Source organism: Lepidochelys kempii, chromosome 7, assembly GCF_965140285.1.
Source record: "Lepidochelys kempii isolate rLepKem1 chromosome 7, rLepKem1.hap1, whole genome shotgun sequence".
NCBI lineage: Eukaryota > Metazoa > Chordata > Testudines > Cheloniidae > Lepidochelys > Lepidochelys kempii.
This window is the reverse complement of record NC_136386.1, coordinates 61,551,828-61,572,031: the sequence shown is the minus strand read 5'-3', so window position 1 is coordinate 61,572,031 and position 20,204 is coordinate 61,551,828. Positions and strand designations below refer to the sequence as shown.

Genomic DNA, 20,204 nt, shown 5'->3' with positions numbered 1-20,204 from the left:
TGCTTTGGAGCATTATCGAGGAGAACCCATCATCAGCATGGACATGTCCTTTGGAATGGTGGTTGAAGCATGAAGGGACACATGAATCTTTAGCACATCTGGCATGTAAATACCTTGCTCTGTACACTTTGTATTCTATGTTGTAATTGAAATCAATATATTTGAAAATGTAGAAAACATCCAAAAATATTTAAATGGTATTCTTATTTATCGCATGATTAATTTATCACGTGATTGATCGTTTGCCAGCCCTAAAGTCTTTTAAAATGTTGAATATAAAGCAACTTAACAGTAAAGAAAGTCTTTTTACTGAATCATTTATGTACATGGAGAGAAAAATGGAACCTTTAAGTTAATAATTCATTTGTATTACTAACCATTTAAATGCAATGCACTATGAATTTTATGAAGACAACAAGGTTAGCCCAAGAGCCAAAAACCAATTCAAGAGGCAGGCTTTTTCTCTCTCTCAAAAAGCTTATGGAGGAAGAAGCTGGCTGAGTGCAGGATACATAATAAAATGCAGATACCTATAGAAATATAGGTTCATACAGAGTGGTGTAAAGTATTGGAGGAAAGAAAAGCTACTCTGCATGCAAAATAGAAGTAAAACAAGTAAATTACAAGTGCAACCACTAAAACTGATAGGAGTGATGTTGTACAAAGTGAAAGGAAGACTTGAGATGTAAAAGAAAAATAATCTTGATTACAGTAACAGGCTAAGAACAGTATACAACCTGTTCCATTTACCAAAACAGAACTCAAATGGTTTTGGCTACTAAAAATCAAGGATTTAATCTGTAATATGCTCTGTATTTTGTCACTGAAAATACTCAATCTCAGAAAAGTGGCAAAAGCAGATTCCCACCTATCTGTACATAGATACATGAAAATTCCACATAGGCATGAAAGTGTTTTTATTTTTAATCCTGCGATCCTAAGTCCTATTGGGTGAAGTCCACTGGTGTCCGGAGGGCTAGAACAAGATCTATGCACCATGTGAATTCCACTTCGTCCCTCAAAAGACAACTCACTTCAGTGGCACCGTGGCTTTTTACTGTCCTTTCTGCACAGCAATGGACTTCATCCACAGAGTAATGCCTCTAAAAATCAATAGGTCTGTAATGAGTACAGTGCTAGTCAACATGAATAAGGGTGACAGAAGCTTGTCCCTTTGATACTGATAGCAATGCTATTAAAAATGGGAGAAGTTGCTAAAAATCTAATTGCTGTTTAAGCTGTATATTTATTCTAACTTTAGATGAATAAGTTTCTAGTCCATTTCAGGTTCTTATGAGCTAGCCACGACACAGCAATGTTTCAGTTATAAACACTGTAGGTAAATGTTTAAAAGAAATGAATCTACTAGCTTGGCATTGGAGGTGGGGAATGTGTTTAAGTATTTACAAAACCTAAACCAATAGTTGGCATGGCCTCTGCAACATCTGGTTTATGTGCTGAAAAAGTTATGGAAAGAATAGTCACTTATCCAGTGGGTTTGTGCATGGTAAATATTCTGTAATACAGTGCTTAAACTATGGGCAATTGAGCATTGAGAGGAGCCTGATGCTAACCTTTTCCTTGTGGTAAGTGTTAATTTTCTGCTTCTGGGAGCATTATGGAGGAATGGTAGATAGAAACAAAAGACCTGTCCCTGATAAGTGGGTCCGAAGATGGTTGAGAATGGATAGCACCTCTGCAGGAGAAACTAGGGACCTTGTAATTTTGAGCCCAAAATGGAGGTTGTGAGAACTTGGGGGGGGGAATAATGCTGACATATTACATCCCATGCAATATCTTTGAGGACCATATTGTATTAAGTTGACAATCCCTGGCTCAGAGTGATACATATACATCTCCAAAGGGAGGCTTAATCACAGCTCCAGGAACTGGAGACAGGGAAGGGCAATTGCATCAGTTAGGTTGTAAACACCTCCACAGGGGTCCCGCCCCTGGCAGAGGCTGCATGTACTGGTTCAAACTTGATTCCACATAGACCAACAGACAAAGGAAGGGCTATTGGCATAAAAGGCTGTATTTAAACAGGTTTCAGAGTAACAGCCGTGTTAGTCTGTATTCGCAAAAAGAAAAGGAGTACCACAAGTACTCCTTTTCTTTTTGTATTTAAACAGACTCCTGGTTTTCCTTTTAGCAAATGGACAGGACTTTGTCTCCAAGGGCTCCCTCCTCCCCCCCCCCCTCCCCACCATTACAAAGGGTTGGAGGGACCGATGGGTAACAACTCCTGTTGTGTTTAAATCGGGGTCTCACTGTGTTGTCTCAGTAATGCTTTTTTACCTTAAGAGTAAATGTGCTTGCTTAAAAAGAGCTGTGTGGTAACTGCTGGCAATACATTGTTCATAGCACTCAGAGAAAAAGCAAAGCACAAGTGTTGGCCTTAGGCACATTAGCTTGCTGGGGATTATGACTTGTTTGGTCACAGAGATCCCCTTGGGACTGTCACTTGATGTGCTGAAATTAACTTTGGGTCCATTTTCCCTGCCAGCTTGAGACTTCCAGAACCTGGTCTTGTTGAGCCAGACACACTAGCCTGCTGCAACACAGACCCAGGGTCCAGATCATGCCCCCAAAGCTGCAGGCTTTAAGTTAAAACAGCTCAGCAGGTTACTTGTCTCCAGCACCTAGACATCCAGTTCCCAATGGGATCCAAACCCCAAATAAATCCATTTTACTCTGTATAAAGCTTATACAGGGTAAATTCATAAATTGTCTGCCCGCTATAACACTGATACAGAGAGATGCACAGCTGTTTGCTCCTCTGGATATCAATCACTTACTCTAGATTTATTAACCAACAAAAGTGATTTTATTAAGTATAAAAAGTAGGATTTAAGTGGTTTCAAGTAATAACAGATGGAATGAAGTAAGTCACAAAAGCAAAATAAAACCAACTTGCAAGTCTAAGCCTAATACATTAAGAAGCTGATTACAGGTAATATCTCACCCTTAAAGAGGGTAATATCTCACCCTTAAAGATGTTCCAGTAAACTGCTTTTGCAGACTAGACTCTTTCCTAGTCTGGGCCCAATCCTTTCCCCAGTACAGTCTTTGTTAGATCCAGCAGACATGTCAGGTGGTAAGCAGGGGTTCTCATATGACTGGCTGCCCCTTTCATTGTGCTCCACCCCTTTTTATAGCTTTGGCACAAGGCAGGAATCTTTTGTCTGTGCTTGTCCCCATCCCTGCCTCATCACTGGAAAAGTACAAGGATTAAGATGGATTCCAAGATCATGTGACATGGTCACATGTCACTAAGACTCGTAGTCTCCATTTTTCCTGGGGGTGGCCCACAAGTACACAGGAAGGCTTGTGGGTAAATAAACCCTTTACAACCCATTGTCCTAGTCACTGGGAGCTATCAAGATTCTAAACCACCATTAATGGCCCACACTTTGCATAAATTGTAATAGGACCTCAGAGTTATACTTCATATTTCTAGCTTCCATTATAAGAATGGTACATGTATACAAATAGGAGGAATATATTCAGTAGTTTATAACCTTTGTTATGCCTTACAAGAGATCTTTTGCATAAAGTATATGAGTGTTACATCATATTCACACAAGCATATTTCCGTAAAACATATGGAGTGCAACGTCACAGGGAGATCGGTGTAAGGCAGGGAGCTGTGCAGCCTTTTAAAACTCCCAGTCAAAAGGGAGTGGGACCAGGGTGCCTGCCTGGAAACAGGTGACCGCTTGAGACCTGACCAGGGAAAACAGGTGCAGTTATCCTGAAACTCTGACAAAGACATTTAACTTTCTAGCCTTTTCATGCTTACTAATAACTGAGCAATTACATACTCTTATTGTGAGATTTCTATTTGTGGGAGAGAAGGTGGGGTCATACACATGGAAAAGTATGAATGGCAGATAGTAAGTGCTGGTGTGGCAATTGGCTGATATTCATAGGAGCAATATCTGGTAGAAGCCAGAATTAAAACTTCCCCATTTAAAATGTTGCAGTTTTCCCTCTTGTTCTCCCTTTACCCCTAGCCTTGCCCATTTAATAGAATATGCAGCAAGATTTCACTTCCATACATAAACAAAGTGGAACCTGTTGAATACAAAGTTGGTTTTGGACCGACAGATTTACAGAGGGACAAGGTGGGTAAGTCAGTATCTTTTACTGGACCAAATTCTGTTGTGGAAGGGAAGCTTTTGAACTCTACAGAGTTGTTCTTCAGGTGTGGGAAAGGTAATCAGTGTTTCATGGATAAATATAAGGTGAAACAGTGTTGAACATAAGGAGTTAGCACATGTTGCAAGAAACCACTCAAAATGAAGCAGGCAATTACTACCTCTGCAGTTGTAGGACAAAGGAGAGTTAGTGGGTTACAGGCTCTTGTAATGAGACACAAAATCATTGTCTCTATTGAATCAATGATATTTGGTTATGAATATAAGCGCCCAGGCTTGTTTTTGAAGGTGTTGCACAAGTTTCCTTTGAGAGGTTAGATATGGAGTGATCATTTACAGGGTCTCCTTTTAAACACTTGAAACTGGCATGCAGCAGATGAAATCTTTAATTAAAAAAAAATTGAAACAGCTTTGGCTCTGGTAAAAGACACTGATTAAAGTTTCAGAGTAACAGCCATGTTAGTCTGTATTTGCAAAAAGAAAAGGAGTACTTGTGGCACATTAGAGACTAACCAATTTATTTGAGCATAAGCTTTCGTGAGCTACGATGAAGTGAGTGTAGCTCACGAAAGCTTATGCTCAAATAAATTGGTTAGCCTCTAAGGTGCCACAAGTACTGATTAAAGTGAATCAGATGGATATTGGAATTCCTGTTAGTCTCTGGGACTTGGGATGTTTAATGTTGTTTACAATACAAGATCAGGAAAATACATCTTAAAAATCCTAGACACAGTCTTTACCTATTTGCAACTCAATGAGTTTTAAATCCCATTCAATTTAATATGCAAGAACGTTTTCTCCCCCAGAAAACAAGCAACCCACATCACCTTTTAGAACTACTTACTCCTTTATTTTGTATTTTTCTCCTTCCTTTTGTGTTTGGAGGAGAAAAAGGAATAGGTTAGTTAGGCTTCTGCAGACTGTGGGATTATTCCCCATATTTTGTTCAAAATCCATCCCCTTCTATCTCCATCCAAACAGGACTCCTTCATACAGATCTGTCTTTACCACATCCATAACAAATTCCTTCACAGATGTCATTCCTGTCCTTTCAGTACCTGAGAAGGTCTCTTAGGTATTAATAGACACTGTAACCTAACTCAACTGTTTTTCTGCTTGGACTCATCTGTGAATACATCTTAGAAACAGATCCTAAATGCCTCCCAGTTACAACCTAGAAACTTGTGGAAGACTAACTTTAAATCAGCATTTCTTATGATCTCTTGGCTGCTTTTCCCCACCCTTTCCCCTGGAATACTTTTTCCAATCACTTCATGTCTTTGTTTTTATTTTTTAAATAAAGGGATGTATCAGTGGGTAAACAACCACATACTTCTAACAAATCTCTCTTCTAAACACTGGATCTTTTAAAAAGGTTTTAAAAGTAAGGATTCTGTTGCTGTGTCCTTTAGATCTCTGAAATTCTTTTCCAGGCAGCCCTATAGTACTAGATGTTATTGGTGTGCAAACTTGATTTCAGGCCCAATGCTTAGATACCTGCGCAGATACAAATTTATATCTGTGGCTATAAATCAGTATCTGCTGAACCACAGGGCTCTGGCGGGAACCGCAGCAGTGAAAGGAGCTGAACGTGGGGCCACTGCTCCCAGGAGCCAGCACCCCATGCTGGCAGTTTCTCCCAAGTGACTATACCGCCCCCAGACCCACCCCCATCTCTTCCACACAGTTGTCTGTCTCTCCTGTCTGGGGTCTGTACAGCCATGCCAGAGGACAGGGCTGGGGGCAGATATAAATTTGCATCCACGCAGAGCTCTACGAGTACTTCTGCCTCTGCTCATGTGAGCAGGAGTGCCATTGAAACTGGTCAGAGGTCCAACGTGTGCTGTGCCTCATGGAGGAAGGAGGTGGAAGTGCTTTTATTTCACCCTTGCACCGCTCAGATTCTGGGATGGCTGCAGGCCAGCACTATTTCTTGGCATCAGTTAAAGCAACTCCCAAAGCTGCTCTAACTTACCACAGCCTCCCAATGGCTATCTATAGGCTGTTGTACTGCATTTCAATACTTTGTGGCTTTTTGGCACTGTGCAAACACATCCCTTCCTGCTCTCAGAATGTCCCTTAGGAAGGGAGCAGCGTGGGGCTGACTAATAGGCCCCACATTGCTCTAGTGCTTTTAAGGCTTCTGAGTGTTAGCTGGGCAGTGGGGAGAATCTCCCAAGGGCTACAAGACCAGATTTCTGGCTTCCTAATGGCCAAATCTTGTTAACTGCGGAGTTTTCTTAATGGTCAATGGTACTGGTGCAATTTGACACTACTTGGCATGCTGCATGATTGGTCCCCAGTTCTACAAAGAATATGAAAATCTGTTTGATAGTTAAGATCTTGGGACTACTACTGTCTAGTTAGTTCTCCAGTACAATATCTGACCTGTTTTTTGGATAGTACATTTCCTCAGACATTCCCACAGCATTCTTTACCAGACTTCCTTGGATGTAACTTCTATTTAAGATGCAGTTCCATTCACATTTTCCAGGAATGTGGAATTAGACATGAAGGTTTTTTTAAATTCTGTTTCCAAATGAGTCACTTGGATTTCCAGCTTTAATGATGAAACTTTCTATCCTCTGCCTTCAAAGGAAATGTGATTATTCCACTGCTAATACTGTAATGATCTCTGTAATTGTGTTACTCGGGTCCGGGCAATTGTGTTAGTAGAGTCTTGCCAGTGATGGAGTGAATCAGGTCTGGAAACAGACTGAATTGGGGCTGCATGTAAGTACTTTATAAAAGGCCTGTCAGTTGGTAGATGAAATACTGTACAAATCTCTACTTCAAACACAGGTTATGATTTCCATTATGGAAAAACAAGACCGATAATGGAAAGGGTTGTTTTGCACACTAAATTACTGATTAACAACAACTTCAAAGCATCCTTAAAAATACAATTTATTTAAAAAATTAAAGCATCTCAAAAGGTGATTACCAATGGGTTTTAAAAAATGCTAATTAAATGTTGAGGAACACATGGGAACCAGGAACTTTAAAAAAAAAAAAAAAACTGTATAAAGCAATGCTGGTTAAACATATGACTCAAATCTATTGCAGCTGTCATTCACGCAGAAGCCCTTCTTAATCTCACTTATACCCATTCTGGTTCTGGGAGTTTCAGGTGAGTAAAAGGGATTAGTCACTAGACACTAAGCAGTTATGAATTGACTGCATAATACATTTGTCCTAATAATGACACTTGAATTCTGGCTTTTAAAAGTTTCTGAATATCAACAATCCTGTTTTGAAATAAGGAATGTTAATTAAAATGACAATGCTACAAAGATAAGGTTACATAGTAATTGTACTTTTATAAGATTGAATCTTGGAAAAAAGAATGGTTCCTTACTTTGTAGGAACTGTGGCTCTTTGGGATATTCTGTATATGTGGATCCTGCTTATGGTATCCACGTACCCCCACACAGGAGTTCAGAATGTTTTCACTAGTAATGTTCAGGAGGAGTTGTGCATGTACCTTTTATGCCCTTGAACTCCCATCCAGCCCCAAGGGCTTAAATAGCACAGCAGCTCCAACCACCACTTAATTCCTTTGCCCCCCAGCATCTTCATTTAGAAGACTCCAAGCTGTGGGGACAGAGGGTAGGTCATGGGCTCTACATGTGCAGAACATCTTGAAGAACCAAAATTTACTCTAAAGTTAAGTAATCATTGTTGTTTCTTCACTGTAATTTTGGATCCTGCATATGGTGATGAGCCAGCAGTCACCTGCTAGGAATTATCTGGAAAAAAAATCGCAAAACTTCCCTTCAGAAACAGGGTCAAATCTTGAAGCGGTTGCTAAAAAATGTTTCCTAAATGTATAAGCTGAAGACCAGATAGCTGCTCCACAGATTTCCAATATTGCAATTTGTCTTAGACATGCTACTGATGTGACTTGTGTTCTGGTGGAGTGGATTCAGATGTTTGGAGGACGACTACTTAATGTCATAAGCATTTCTAATAGAAATAGATACCCATTGTGAGTTTAAGATGAAAGCCATCCCCTTGGATTTATTCCCGTTAGCAATGTCAAGTCTAAGCTTAATGAAAAGGTCTAAATAAATAAAATAGCAATCTTCTCTTACCTGGAGTATGTAATCTAAATTCAGACAATGAAGTATGAGGTTTTGGAAAAAAGGCTAGTAAGTTAATAAACAGATGGGTATGGTCTCATACTTACCCTACCCATATGAAACTCTGCAAGGAGGATTTATCAATAAGGCTTGCAAATTGATTATTCTACTAATTGATGTAACTGCTACCAAGAATGCCACTTTCATTGACAGATGAATTGGACAGTTTGATAAAGGCTCAAAGGGAGGATCTGTAAGTGAAGAAAAGACTATATTTAAGTCCCATGGTGTAGCTCTCTCACAGAAGGAAAAATATGAACAAGCCCTCTCAAATCTAGTCACTGACTGGGGTGGGGGGGGAAACTGAACTTCCCTCTGTTTGAGTAAGAAATGCAGATATAGGAGCCAAGTGACTTTGACTGAAGCAATAGATAATTCAGAGTGCTTTAAAAATAAGTAATCTAAAATAACTGGACTAAAACACCAATGTGGAATGTAACCCTCTTAAGATCGCACCCATAATGAAAACTGTTTGCATTTTGCAGTATATGTGGATAACTTCCTGTTCTGAAGAGGACTTTTTACCAAGGACATATAGATATTATCCAGGATGTGATATTCAATGAGGCTGGGTTTGGGTAAAGAATTAGACAGTGATATCACACTTCCAGTTCATAAAGGTCATGATAAATTTGACAGTAGGTCTGAGAACCAAAACGGATTAGGGTAAAGTAGGAGCGACCAATACAGCTCAAGCTTTTTCTTACCTTATTTTCCAAAACACTCTTTGATTTACTGGAAACGGAGGGAAAGCATCCATCAGATGGTGTGACCAACAAATAATGACGGCAACTGCTAGAGATCCTGGATTCTTTCCTGCTTGAGAACAAAATATCAAACACTTCCCTGTTTTGATTTGACATGAATAAGTCTCTGTGGAGAAGCCCTCCTATTGGAAAATTCAATCAATTTTTTAATTCCCACTCATGGGACAGAATATTTTCCTGCTTAGTACGGCCACTAGACTCCTGGGAAGTGAAGAGCTGTCTACACTTCTGAATACTCCATTCTCAAAGTTTATGACTTCCTGACAAAGAAGGTCTAATATCACACTTCCCTGCCTGTTTATGGAATAGGCCCCTGTGAAATTGTCTGAGACCCCCTTGGATTGAAAAATCCTTGAATATAGGTAGAAACGCTTTTAAGAGGCATGAGATTAGCTTGCAAATTCTAGCACATTCACGTAAATTGTGTATTCTCGATGAGATCTAAATTCATGAGGCTGAATGATCTATTTATGCTTCCCAACCCATCTTGAATTAATCAATTAGAGTTTTGGACACAATCAGAGAAGACAATCTGAATTCCTGCACATACATTTCCTATCATTCACCATTCCATAGAGGTTAGAATTGAATCTGGAATCCGCACATTTAATGACATGTGGAGTCTTGATTTGCAAACTGTATTCGCTTCTAGCTTGAAGTGATCTGAGACACAGTCTGGCAAATGAAGTTATGAACATATATGAAGCCATGTGGCCTAGAAGTTTGAGACATATCCTGTTTTTTGTTTGAGGCCAAGTACGGAAGTGGAGGATTAGTTGTTGTTTTTTTTTGTTTTTTTTTTTAAATGAGGAATCTGTGCAGTGGGAGGAATGCTCTCACTGCTGCTGAATCTAGCAGAATTTAATGAACTTTATAGATCAGGATGGAATCTGATTCAACTTTAAGTTGATCCTCAAATCCAGGATGGCGGAGGGGGGAAGAAATCACTTTCCTTGTGGTTGCTATTACCTGCATTTGTGATTTCCTGTCCCTACACCTTCCCCATGCACATGCACAAGCCAGTTAGAGGTTAAATGTGCAACCCTTGTCCGTGTAGATGAGCTGCTATTACTGTTAGGCACATTGTAAACACCCTTGGGTGATAAAATTCTGAAACACTGTTAACGATGCAGTGGAGCCATAAAAGTTAAGAGTGTGAGTGTGTATATATTTGACACATGAAAATGAGCATCCTGCAAGTTGAGGGGAATGAACCATTCCATGGGACCTACAGCAGGAATAACTGGAGTTAGCAAGCATACAGAATTTGACATGTAATTGTTTGGGGTTCCTGAGATATAGAATTGAATGCAAGCCCCATTTTTTGGGGGGCAAGGGGGTGAGGAAACTGAGAATAGAAACCTTTCCCAACATACTCCTGAGGCACTCTGTCTATTGCACCTAACTTGATTTAGGTGGTCTGTTTTCTCATACAAGTGCCATGCATTAGAATGGTACTTGGGAAGAGGGTGGGAAGGAGGCAAGGTTTGAAATTGAATGGTCCCTGATTTGAAGGACTCATTGATCTGTGGTGATCGCCATCCAAGCCTCCTTGCAATACAACAGATGGGAACCAAAGGGTGGAGTAGAAGGGTATAAGATTAGTCATTGTAGATTAGTCCAAGGGTAGTGGAACTGGCTTTTTCTAACATCTAGATCTTTATGGATTGCTCAGTTATGAGAATGTTTCTCTTCATATTGGAGTGTTTCTCTGTCTGTACTAGAGAAGGAAGATTGAGGATAAAGGGTTTTTTCTGAACATAGGATTATATAAATCGTATGATCTGAGAGTGGATCTCGAGTCTCAATGAGGAGACTCATCAGCCTTAATGCTAAATAAATTCTGACCATTGAATGGTAAATAGCCAATGGTTGCTTGCACTTCTCTCAGGAAAATTGTTATAAAGAACCATGGTGAGCATTGCGTCGCAGCACTTGGAGCCATTGAACTAGCATCTAATGCCGCTGAGAGAGATTTTAGCACGCAGTAGATCCTCTTTACAGATTTAAACTTGTTGGAGGTGTTTCATATAGGGTAGTACCACAATACTAATTTAGCCATAAATTCCTTTATTGAATCCACAGGCCAAATGGAATTTATGCAGTTCTAAACATGCCTAAATAAGCAATTTACTACATCCACCAGTAACAAAACATTTATAAGCATTTGATCAAGATACTTATAAATGTTCTAAACCCAGGGGTGCTTAGTCTCATGTTGGTCATCCCCAATGTGGTCAGGCGGGTATTAGCCACAAACCCTTCAAGAGTTTAATTTTTATATCCTTTAACAAACAAGTGATTGTCAGTTACTGACTTCAGCTAACGACCAATTTTGAGAGAGTTCATCCTTATTTCCCATCTTAATCCAGATTATATTTACAACCTCCTTTCTCCCCAAGGCCTTTCCTCCCTGCTGACCAACAGATTTTCTTGCGTCAAAGGGTTTGCATAAGCTTTACTTTTAAGATAACACTGGCATGTGTGGTGGAAAGATCCAGCTGGTTCCTTCAAGACCGATTCTTTGTGTTGTTTTAAAACCATTTGCAGACACCCCTGCTGGTTAGAGGCTTTTTTGGGAGAGCGGTGGGGGGGAACCAGACTAACAGAATCTCCAAGGTGCAGCCTGGGACTGTGGGACCGTTGTGCCCCATTAACTCTCCAGCCTGGGTTGTCTCTCCACAATACTGGGCTAGTACCGAGCAGGAAACCGCTCCAGGCGCTGTTATCGCTCAGCACAACAGCATGTGGAGACCCACACCCAGCTAGATTGAATGAATGCTCCCAAAGCTACTCATGAATCACACAGAAAGGCACCAGCCAATCCTGTCCCCAGCTCCCAGCCTTGTACCTCAGGAATATACCTTCTTGCACTGCTCAAGACAAGCAGTGCAGGTTTATTCGTTGGTTCCCCACTTCATCAGTGGAAAGTGGATATACACTGGCCTTTGTAAACCTGAGCAGATTTACCAAACACTTCAGGCAAACTCACTACTAAAGATAAACAGTAAAGCAAGTTTACTGACTACGAGAGAGATTGTGATAGGCAACAAGTCAGAGTGGTTACCAAAATAAAATATATAAGCACGCAGTCTAAACTCTGAACTCCATTAGACTGGGCAACATCTAGATTAAGCAGTTTTTCTCACCCCACTAGATACTGCAGTTCATAGTACACAGGTTTCAAAGTTGAAACCTGTGTACTGTCTCCCCTGTTGGAGGCTTCAGTCTTCTCAGTCTCCTTGTTGCTTGCAGCATTGGGGTGGGGGGAAAAGGGGGAGAAAAAGCCAAGCATCAGGCCACTGTGTTCTGTTTTATACCCTTAGCCCATGTGCTTGGAGAACAAGTCCAGGCATGTCTGGTGGGCAAGGTGAAGCAATACCCAGGTATGTATCCTGTGAGTGAGTAATGTAATTGTAACTCCTCTACTGGACAATGGCTGGTGATGTCTGTTCAGCACCCACCTGGGCGTTGGTTACCTCCCTTGTCATGGTCTCTGGAGAGCTAGTATCTGGGCACTTCCCAAACCCACAGCATATTTTAGTGAAAACCATACAAGATGATTATTTTTATATGCATTAATGATCCACACATTTAGCTGGAACAATGAGTTTCAGCAGATCATAACCTTTCCCCAGTACCTCACATGGCATGTTTTATATGCCATATCAAAATTATATATAGATGAGGAATATGGGGGGTTATCGGGCACTCCCCCGAGGTATAGTGTCACAGATATCTTCCATACTCCATTCCTGTTGGTCTTATAACTCACTTTCGAGGCCTGCCTCCTACTTGCTAGTCAGGGCCTTTCTTTATAACACATTTCCTTAAGATAACACTTTAATTCTACACTTGTCTTAAACGGAGGGTAATTTGTCCTTAATCTGACAGTCTATCCCATTGCAGATAATCCTTACTTAGCATGGTTTGATAGCTTGCTGTTCTGATATGCAGAGCAACCGAAGAGTAGATTTTTCTTAGAGATCCAGGCTTTTGGGTGCTTTTTCCATGGGAGTTGATTTCCTTGACTGTTTTGATCTCTCACTGGTGGCAATGCCACCAGTGAAGATGGAGCCAGGGTATAAAAATACTCAAAACCTTTGACAGTACTTGGTTTATATAATATAAAATCAGCACATTTTGAAGTAGCTGAAATGAAGGCAGGATCATCTAAAGAACTTCGCTGCCTCCAATATCCCTTCACTAATAGGTAGAGCAACTCTGCTTTGGGACGTTGGTTATAGAATATAAACAACTGATAGGCTTTTTCTGAATTGTATCCAAAAGAATGTCTGGGATTGTGCTTTCCCCCATGCACTTCAGTCATTCGAGTGAGTTTTTTTAAAATCAGCTGACACTAGTGTAGCCTGTGGAAGGGTTTCACTGGGTACCAAAGAACCAAGTGGAAGATCCAAGAATTCTCCTGGTGAACATGTATTTCTACATCATTTGGAATTTTTTGTTCTTCTGTTTGCTGAACTTAATGAGGAGAGTGATTATATGCAAGTTCTCATGAATCTTGCGTATGGGTGATACATGTTACAGGAGAACTTATCCTTTACATTCTGGCCATGAGGGCCAATATGGCCATGGTTGCAGACCATACGGGAAAGGGATATTTGACCAAATCCGAGGAAACCAAGGAAAGTTGTGAGAATTAACATCCTCGGGTCCAATAGGAGGGTCTTTCCCATATCCCTCTCTAGTCTTGTTTTCTTTCCTTTTTCGTGGAAGACTTTTGTGTGAGGGTGAAGAGGAGTCAGCCTTTTGGATGAGGAAATCTCTAATGCAGGAGCCATAATAGGAGATTGAAGGATGTGTATGGGACTTGCATCCTTAATTGTACTTTAATGTTGATTCAGAGAACTTTTCATCACACAAACCCTTGCTGCTTTCTGAGGAGGGCATCAGTCTGGCACCAAAACTGAGGTGACTTCCAGGATTGAAGACTCTGGTTCTCACCAGACCTCAGGGTCATTCCAGGACACTAAGGAATCTGTTTGTGATGTTGTGATGAAGTGGGAGTTTTCTGTAGTAATCTTATGATTCCCGTGTGTACTGTGCATTGCTACTCAATGGAGGCAAAAAGGTTAACACTGCTTTTGGAACAGCCCAGGACACATGAGGTACATGGGTCAGCTAACTGTCTGGGTGAAATAGCTGGGGCAGTAAAGAACGGTCTGAAACTGACCCAAATCAACAAAGGATCCAGCAAAACACCCCCTTTCTGTCCTCCCCAGTGACTGAAGAGTTGACACCTAAAAGCAGGAAAACCTGGCAGTGGGATATGCAAACTGAGCTGGAGAATAAAAGGGGGGAAAATTACCTTGTTTTGAAAACACTGTTGCTGCAAATACCTGCTGAGAGCATTGCACCCTGAAGGGGGAATAGTACAAGCCTCCCACAGGAGTTTGCTGTTGGGAAGCTACAGCAAGGGACAGGGATTGATGGAGCCAAAGGCCCAATCTTGGAGATCATAAGCCTACCCTGGTGGGACTGTGTAGGTCCTTTGGGCCCAACCAAAGTTGGTGCTAGCCCCTTGAGCTGCTTAGGGCCTAAGCAATTGCTTAGTCTGCTTATGCCTAGTACTGGTTCTGGGTCCAGCACATTAAAGGGTCATTCTCAAGAGACTGGTCACCAGCTGGGGCAGAGGTCAGACCCTGTGGATCTCTTGATAGCTATAAAATTATTGTTAAGCAGCATCTGTGCTAAGGGTGCTGTAGCTGACCCCCTCCATACTAACAGTTTGTCAGTGACTGCAGCTGCTTATGTAGAGGAAGATTTTGCTAATGCTGCCAGAGCTGACAAAGGAGGTGCTGAGATAGCACCAGCGTGCTCAGGAAACTGAGAGGGACTGTGCAGATAAATCTGGTACTGAAATAGGATGAGAGATGCATCCTTGCCCTTGAGCTCTTTTTGGCAAAGATATCATTTGTACTGGCCCCTTGCTATGGTGCAACGCCAAGAATTCCACTCCAACTTTTTCCTGTGCCAACAGCTCCTTTGAAGAGCTCTTCCTTGTGCCTGGAAAAGGAGACATGGCTCAGTGCTGGGGAACTGAACTGGAGTCAGAGCCTGTGTCCTTGGAAAATAGGGATCTGTGACTGTCCTGATGGATTTGAGTGTCTCTAGGCTTCCTGATTGTTCCCGAGCTCAGTGTTACATCTCTGGTGACAAGAGCATTGCAAGGATGAATCAAATGAAGAAGTCTTTGTACCAGTGTGACATGCCAGGGTACAGTCCAGACTTTGTGGGGATTTGTCTCCCTGCTCTTGAACCTTGGGTGCCTTACAATGTCTTGCTGTAGTAGCTCCCATCTGGGCTGCTCACAAATAGACTTCCAGCATGGAAGCCACACCTTGAGTCTGTGTGTGACCACAGCCAGCCAGCTCTACATCCTGGCTCTGACCAGCCTTGGTGATACTGCAGGGTAACCCCCCCAACGTACCCAGTTTTGGATTTTCCCACAGAAATTTATGTCTTGAACTGGCGATCCCTTTTCCAGACACTACAAGTATATTGTTTATTATTTCTTTAAGGCAGCTGCTCTCAAACTGTGGTCCGTAAGCTCCGTTCAGGTGGTCCGTGAATAGTTCCCTCTAAGGTGCACACCTGGGTAGCTGCACACAAGAGAATGAAGGGCTACCCATCCAGTTAGTGGAGCCACACAGGCTTGGCTCCACTAAATAGGTGCCTGGACCTTGGAGAAGATGCACATGGAGGTGGTGGCCTTGTGGGGGAATAGGAGGTAGGTGGGAGGCGGTAGTGGGCTGAGAAGAGGGGGTGGCAGGAATTTGGGACATGCAGGGCTGCAGCGGCCAGAGAAAGAGGCTACTTTCCCCAGCTTGGCCATGGCAGTGGAGAGGCCCCTCACTCCTTCCCAGCAACAGGGGAGAGAGGGTACATCCATCGCATTAGCAAGACTACTGATGCTAAAATATGAATTGTGTGCTTTTATTTGTAGAACAAAAAAAAATTATATAGCATTTTTTATCCAAAGCGCTTTACAATAGTTAGCTAATGGTACAAATATTTGGAAAGCTCATTAAAAGGTCCACCGAGACCCTCGGCAAATTTCAAGTGGTCCGCGAAAAAGGAAGTTTGAGAACCACTGTTTTAAGGGAATAATGTGCTAGTTGATTACTTTAAATAGTTACCCAGACACTTCAGTTTATATACACTGGGTTAGATAAAACTGTAAAACTAAGACTTTGAGAGCATAAGTAATGACGCATAAGAGTCAGAAATGGTTAAGAAAAAAGTAAGATTCTTAGTAATATCTACTTAAATTATTTTAGGTGCAAAGCAAACTTTCACCCCATGCTCCCCCAGATTACTGACCAAGCTTTCAGGTCGGAACCCCTCCCACAGAGTCCAATGACCATTTTGTCTTCGCAGGTGCGGAGAATGAGGTGAGGGGGTGGGGGTGTTTGTCCCTTTTTTATAGTTTCAGTTCCTCTCTTGAAAATCATTCCCAGCTGAGACCCAGGAGACAAAGCATATATGTAGGATAGTCCCTGCTGGGTTTTTCCCCCACCTGTTTGAACCTCCCTTCTTTTCCCTCCCTACTTGATGACTGTTTATTCCTTATATGCAAATTAAGGCAAGCACACATTCCTTCCTTTCGGACAGACCTGACTTCTGCCTGGACAATGCTGTGGGGTTTGGAACTTGTTTTAATATCATGCAGGGGAATCATATAACTTCACATATAATATTGCCACACATTTTACTAGGACAATACCAGCAATTGAGTTTTCAAAGGATACCTCACAAGGCATGCTTTGTACATAGATTAGAATAGCGAGAAGGGTGGGGAATACAAGGGTGTATTCTCTCACCACCAGGTCTGTGTTCAGAGTTTACCAAAGCGGTTACGGATTTTTTCCATGAGGAAAAAGTGTCAGTCTGGACTGTCTCTCCTTGTGTGTTTTTGCTTCTTGACAGACTTGCGTTTAAGCACACTTAGAGATTATACTCCTCCCCCAAATAGCCATGGGTGTCCGTCAGAGGAATAACCTCAAGGAGGGCCATGGCTTGAAGCCAGGAGATCTAGTCTCCACCATTAGCTCCATTCTGTGCTCTCTTATTTTATATTGTCTTACTGCCAGTAAGACAAATGAAACAGTAACAATTACATTAACTCCAAACATTAACTACTAGTCTAATGACTAAGTAACAAAAACCGGGGGGGAAAAAAAAAAGACCACAGAGCAGGACACTTTTGTTGGGATTGCTATGTCCTTTATGCCCTTGGGGAAAGAGGGACTGTGAGGGAACACAACTGCTACTGGACAGTACCAGTGAAAGTGTTCCCAACTCCAGTGCTGGGGCACACTTCTACATGTGGAGTAACTTGAAGAAGCAGCAGTTAGACTTCTAGAAATATCGGAGGTTCAGTTTTATGTGTTATCAGTACCAATGTCTATGATTGATTGTTAGGATGTGTCTGATAATTCAGAGGATCTGTTACTCTGGCTCTATTATTGAATGTAACCAAAAGCTGTGTGGTAGAATTGTCCATCGTATCTGCTTTGTGAGGAGCAGCGTATTCATCTGTAATTAGTGTGTGGTATTTGACTGAAAAACTAGGAGTCAGAATAGTAAACAGGAAAGATCTGGGAGTCATCAGTGTCATAAAGTTCAAGTATGTCCAGGCTTCAAAAAAGAAAACACTTAACACTGCCTTTGCTTTGGCATGACCAGCCACCCTGCAGTTTAACATTAAAAACTCATCTGTAAGACAGGATAAACATTAAGAGAACGGGGGGAATCTTTTTTTTTCCAGTTAAGGATCGGTCATGGCGGTTCACTCACCGGTAGAGCGCCTCCTCTTGGCTGCTCTGGGAGATTAGCTCTTTCCAGGTCCCATGTCCCCTTCTGCAGCTTGTTGTGCACCCTGCCACTTCTCTCCCCAAAACTCTGTGACTCCCGTGTGCTCTTTCTTTCTGGCTTAGCCCTCTAGCCAGGTTAGTATAGTCCTTACCCCAGAAGAGGGAATCAAAGCCTTTTTGTACAGACTGTCTCTGATAGTCTTTCCACTCATTGCCCAGACCGTGCTACCACACCAGTGGCTGGTAAGGTAACCTGGGTCCGCCCTTTACTCCATGATCTACCTCAGGCATCCTCTAATCAGCAGCAAAGGTCTGCACCATCTTAAACCTTGTTTCCATTTTCCTGAGCCTTTTTGTATACCTATTCCCCTAGATTTATTTCCATCCTTCCTTCTCTAATGGCCAGAGCATGGCTGTAGACTCCTCCAGTGCACTCTCCTTCTGCTGCTAGCTTCCTGGCTCTCTACTACCCCCACCTGTTCCTTCTCAACTGGGCATATTATAATTCAGGGGATTATTTAGGCCACCTTATTCCCCTCAGATGTAGCCTATCCAGTTAATTGGCCCTTCTAGGCTAGTGTCAGGTGAACACCCCATCACTGGGCCAAAACTTCATCACCACAGAGGCTTTGTGAACTTCTGCACCTGAGCCCTTACAGAACCTAATGCTAATCTGGGACATAAATAAAATCAGAAGGCCACATCTGGCCAGATCTTAACATCCCTCCAATAAACCTCTAGTCAGCATTGATGGAAGTGAGACTTCACTAGCCATGTTCATGAGCCCTCTGCTGTTAGTAAGGGAGAGGAGTGTTCTCTGTCTGTGGGGAGCAAGTTAGCTGTCAGATGGCTTGACCATTCAGTGGAAATGTGGGATTTTCAAAGTAGCCTAAGGGAATTCAGCACACAAATCAGTAGGAGATGGGAATCTAACTCTCAAGCTCCTGTGATAATACCAGCTTTCGTGCTTAAAAGCGTAAGATTGGGTGGGAGTAGCTCAAAGCCCTACTACTAACTTCTGAGATGCTGGACAAGTCACTCTTGTGACCTGTAAATTGAAGAAAGTTTCTCCATGTCACAGGGTTTCACCTGCTTCCTGAGCAGCAGGACTGAGCAAGTCTCTGGATCACTTGGTCAAGGGGTTAATTGACATCGTGTCTGCCCTTTCTCCGCAGCATGAGCTGCTCATACCACTTTTTGGTGAAGCTCTCGGGAATGTGGGGAGCAGTGAGGAGAGATGTGGAAGGGGTTGGAGCAGTGCAGGGAATGAGTGGGAACTCTACACCTTTGCTAACGTTCGCTGCCAAGGGCTGTGCTCCGAGGGACCAGCAGAACCTGAGACCACAACCCTTAATGAAGTGTAAGGGATCATCCAACCACTGTTTTGAAAACCCGGTTCAGTGACTAACGCTGTGATGGAAAAACTGGGTTTCCAAATATGTAACTTTTCTACAATCTCAGTGAATAAGGGGTCATCTTCCAAGGGACCTTTGGTTTCTGGGAGCTCAAAAGCACTAACGGAGCAGAACCAGTGGAAGGGGGGTACCTTCCTGTTCTGTGACATTCTTGAAGGGGAAGGGAAATTGAGTCAGCTGGGCCATCCGCCACTGTTCTACAGTTTATCTCTCTCCATGCCCTTATTCAACATTTCTTCCTATGGCTGCTCAACCAGGGCAAAGGAGGGAGTTTAGGGCCTCCTCTTGCCTCAACTAGTCCTTGATCAAGAGAAGGAACCCAAATCTTCCTTTCCCATGCTGCCTCCAGTAATAGGGAAGGGACACTAGGCCCAGCCTTCCCCTTGCTGCTGCTGCTTCTCAAGGAAAGGGCAGTTCAGAAGAGCTGTGGGGAAGGAGAATGGGTTCAGCTGTGTCCTCCCTGACTCTGTCAGTCTCTGTTCTGTTTCTACATCCTCTTCCCCAGCTTCTCAACCCTCGGGGAAGAGGGCTGGGGAGGGAGGATCAAGCTGCTGGACAGGCACAGAGATGCTGTGGGGGCAGTGAAGGGGCTGACATACAGCCAGTGATTTCTGTGGCTCAGATAATCACTGTGAAGGAGCACGGAGATGCAGAGAGGTTTTTTTTTGTTTGGTTGGTTTTTTTTACCAGGAAATCAAATTCCCCCCAAAGTTTGTAACACAGAGTTAAAGTTGTCTGATGCCTGGTGCGCTTCCCAAATGTCAAATTCAGCTACACTCAAACCTCCACATGCCAAGAACTATAGTTAAAGAACACCCCATGCCCAAAACACAACTTTAGCTTTTCCTTCTTCAGGTTATACCCTAACATGTCAACAACACAT

The 20,204-nt window shown here is 42.3% G+C and overlaps 1 protein-coding gene across 4 annotated transcripts in view; it reads left to right on the top strand.

The window, feature by feature from the left end:
* AP3M1 (adaptor related protein complex 3 subunit mu 1) overlaps positions 1 to 20,204 on the top strand; it is a 45,044-nt gene that overhangs the window by 4,437 nt on the left and 20,403 nt on the right. Inside the window, exon 1 of one of the 4 annotated variants that reach the window (XM_073353151.2) lies at positions 1,364 to 1,586. The exons of the other annotated variants lie outside the window; for them this stretch is intronic. The gene's annotated coding sequence lies outside the window, so the exon portion shown is untranslated. Of the gene's footprint in view, positions 1 to 1,363; positions 1,587 to 20,204 lie in introns of those variants that run through there. 4 annotated transcript variants of the gene reach the window in all.